Source organism: Aedes aegypti, chromosome 1 (genome assembly GCF_002204515.2).
Source record: "Aedes aegypti strain LVP_AGWG chromosome 1, AaegL5.0 Primary Assembly, whole genome shotgun sequence".
NCBI lineage: Eukaryota > Metazoa > Arthropoda > Insecta > Diptera > Culicidae > Aedes > Aedes aegypti.
In genome coordinates, this window is record NC_035107.1 from 54,747,024 (window position 1) to 54,751,218 (window position 4,195).

Consider the following 4,195-nt stretch of genomic DNA (forward strand, 5'->3'; position numbering starts at 1 on the left):
CTAGTATAACTCCACCGCATCAATGCTTTTTATAGCATGCTACCGAATTCCCCGACGTTGCTACAAATATAAACAAAGAGGAAAACATTGAAAAAAATCAAACTCCCCGTTTTTATTTTATTATCTTTAAAACACATGAAAATGAAATCAGTAGTTTGCACTTAACATTAAGACCCATGCCTTATTTCAGATAACTAAAATTTCGATTCTGCGTAGTCTGCCGTTCACAAAACTTCCGAGCCGCTCGTATTTAATTATCCTGCAAATATTCAATAGCATCCAGATCCGAAATGATGGATTCTTCTCATGTTTCTGCTTTCTGGACCGTGTTTTCTGCATTGAAGTAGTACTCCATGACGCTGTTTCCGTTTTGCAGGTGCAGACACTCGGTGTTTTCGAGCTTTTCTGAAATAAATGAAGGAAGAAAAATTAAACTGAGATGAAGGGAATTTAAACTTGTATTACATTTCTTACCTGCCAAACAGTTCCTAGCCATTCGCCATTCGATTGATTCGCAATTTCTAATGAAAAGCAGTCCACTTTTGAGAATTTTCTAATGATAGTTAATCGAATAGTAGACAAATTAATGAAACGAATTTCGCGAGTCAAGCCGTCTTCACCGACATTTTTGTTTTTGTGAACATCTGCGGTCGCTAAAATACACTGATAAAAATAGTTTTGTGGAAGTCCAGCTTAGTTTAGTTTATTATACCAAAAATGTATACCACTTAAACTGAGCCTAGTGTATTCTTTAAGTATGACAAAAATGTATGAGTTTTAAACCGCTTATGATTTCTATTATTTCTGAGTGTTCACTACTTTTTCGGCAAATGTATCTGTACATATGACATGATCAAGTACATTATTACTGGCGAGTCTAGTAGTATTGGTGTTCGTTACTACTAGATTGTACGAAGCAAGAAGACGTATGTATTCCCCAACAATATTGTTGCTAGTCATATTCGTAGGAATGTTAGTATCACCGACAAGGATGCATTTCTGCCCATTTCTTACTGCAGAGATAATGTTCTCCAATTCCGAGAAGAATCGACGAACCTCAAATCCAGGAGCAAGCATGGGAAAATTCACTCACTCACCCGAACGCTAACGATAAAATATCTGCAAAGTATCTGCCGCCACCGAATGTTCAGTGACTGCCAAACGCTCCTAGGGTGAGCGCAAACCCGACGAATCGCAAACGATTGAGATAAACCGACAATGAAAAGATATACGGAGCGGAGAGAGCATCTATCCGTTCTTAAATGGGAGACACGAAAGAACGCGATCGCCATTCAAATGTACAGATTTTGCGTTCACTGAATCATTTCGCCTTGTGTATTCCCAGTCAGTGAACGCTCTTCAGCTCTCAAATACGAATGCCTCTCATGCGGAATCGGAATGTAAAGAATCATTCGCTACAGCTATCGGATGCCTTCGGCACAAGGAGTCGGTAGTGAATCATTCTGTTGCCGTTTTTGTCTAACTTGTCGCTCGGCGAACAAGAAGAAAGCGCATTGGAAATAGGGTGACGACTGTTTATTTCGTTCATAACCACTAACAGTTGGCGCCAGCGGGAAAAATTGCAGACAACAACCATTCGAACATTCAGTTTCTCTTACCGGCCGCCGAGCGGCGACACTGATGTTTGTATTCCTCTCACTGATCGCGCTACGCTGGATTCTCAAATTTCTCAAACTTTCAACACAAGCGCATGGAAGAATGGTAGTCGGAGAGCTGTCAAAACGTATGGAAAATAATGAATATCGTAAATTGCTCGCAATTAGGAAACTAAATCAAAAAAGTAGTGATCAGAAATCAAGTGTAAAGTGAAAACATAACTTTTTGTGTTTAGTTCATCTTCCGAGGTGCTTTCTTTGCTTTAGGATTTCGTTTTTACTACCATTGAAAAAGAGCCATCTATTGCCTTTTCAGTTTTGATTATCGCCCTATTGAAACACTCAGCTTGGTTGGAGAAACGGCAATCTCGCTCTTGACCGCTTGTGGAAGTGAGCGAGAGAAACGCAATATTCGAGTGAATGTTTCCCATGCTTGTCCAGGAGGTCGATAAACAGCATGTAAATCAACTGGACTGCTCAACGATTTAAACTGACAATGTATGTGATGAAATCCGTCTAATGTTCTATTCGCAAGAACTTCTACATGCAGGTCAGCGCGAGTAAATACAGCCAACTCTCCATGAGACTCATTTCTGCACGAATAGATTCCTACAAAGCCTTCAATTTGGTTTAAATGAGTACGATCAGGTTTAATCCATGTCTCACAGATTACAACCACATCAAACCGCTCTCCACTTCTCTCAAGAAGCTCTTTAATACAATCAAATTTGGATAATACATTGATACCTCGTGCGTTTATTTGCAGAATCTTACAATTGAGATGAGCAAGTATACTTTTATTTGCAATCCAATCATCTACACAATCATAAGCTCTATTACAATACATGATAAATTAAAATAATAATTGAAGCGTGGAAACAGAGACAATCGTCGCTTCGGGTTCGGTTGTTGTTCATCCGGTGACGACGAGTTAGAGGCATAAAGTCGTTTATTGCTCAATCTCTTCAGCGTTTCAGGGTCTTGCACTGGAAGGCCTGGCATCTCGATTTGCATTCTTCGGCAGCAAGCGTTTGACATCAAGAATTGCGTCGTCAGGCAATTGACACCCCACCGCAGCTGCTAGTTTACGCACAATTTCATTGGGATTCTCGTTGTCGACTGCTGGTATTCCAATAATTACGGCGTTTTGTGACACAGTAGAACGATTTATACGGTCCAGATCAAGTTCCAACCTATCAACACGATCACACACAGATTGCTGTTGAAAAGTCAGATTTTCGACATCTGTTTTCAGAGCTTTGTGATCAGATTCTGAGATTTCAGTGTGAACCCGGGGGTTCTAGTGTGAGTGTTGGAATTCTTGTGTAGATACTTGAACTTCAACGTGGCTACTGACATTGGAGTGTGGATCCTAAGATTTAAGTATAGATCCTGAGAAACCATTGTGGTTTTTGGACCCTAGTGTGGATGTTGGAATTTCAATTAGGCTATTGGGGTTCCAGTGTGGAGCCTAGTGTTACATTATCGATACTGGTATTCCAATACTAAGATTGTACTGTCGATCGAAGAATTCCAGGGTGATTCTTAGGATTCGAGTGTAGATCCTGGTAATCTAGTATGAATCTTCGTATTCCAGCATGAAACCTGATAATCTAATGTGAATCCTGGTGTTGGGGGACGAGAAACTCACTTCGATAGCCTTGCAATAATTCCTCCAACACTCGAAGATGTATTCGACCTTGACCAAGGTCGATGTTGCTGGCAGAAGAACACTGGTCTTAGTGGTTCCAACTCACTCTCCTTGAGTTATTGGGCCTTTGGAACCTTTTCGAGGGCTTCTTCCGGGCACTTATAAAAACACTCACGTTTACTGAATTTAAAACACGATCTACACATCACTACATTTATTTTGGATCTTAAAAACTAACATTGAACGCTTAAGTCTAACACATTAAAATTCAACCGAGTGGGCTCTCCTATGCCCACATATCTGCCGACCGATCGAGATGCAACTGAACTTCCACTCTACAGTTGATCCTCGCCTACCTACGAAAGCAGCATTCTATGTTTTTATTCGGCTCAGTCCATCGGTCTTGTGAGTATCACTCAGTCTCATCTCCTCTCATAGATTATTCACCACTGCAGAACGTATCGGGTTGACGTCATTAATCTGAGTATGCAGACTCCCTGTGTAAGAGATGATCCCCGATCCGATCTGCTCCCGCTCATGATAGCCGTCTGCGTAGATATCCCAAACATCTATTGTAGCTGGGTTTACGCTAGTGTTTATAGATGCCAGTTTGCTGCTGCGTTCGTTGGCCTAGTTAAGAAGCAGTTCTAGGGTTGAAGTAACAGGGGGGGTTGAGCCTGCTATCAGACACCCTCACCCACCCAGAAATTGGTATGATTTCTGAAATAAAAGAAAATCCTCTTCGAAGGGAAATGGGGAAAGGGTGGGATTCATTTTTGTTCTGCTGGGTGCTGGTTAGGCTGATCCTCTGAGATTGGTAAGAAACACAACTTCTCTACAGCTCTTTTCAATTCTCCTGAGCTGGTCTTCAATGTGACGACGCGTACAACTCCATCGGTGCCAGGATGAAGCTTGCAAATCCTACCCA

The 4,195-nt window shown here is 41.3% G+C and overlaps 1 long non-coding RNA gene across 1 annotated transcript; it reads right to left on the bottom strand.

Moving 5' to 3' along the window:
- Nucleotides 1-263: 263 nt before the first annotated feature.
- Nucleotides 264-809, bottom strand: LOC110674419. The gene is made up of 2 exons (XR_002498848.1): nt 475-809; nt 264-405 (listed from the first exon to the last, which is right to left on the bottom strand). It is a non-coding gene; the product is annotated as an uncharacterized LOC110674419 (long non-coding RNA).
- Nucleotides 810-4,195: the final 3,386 nt, after the last annotated feature.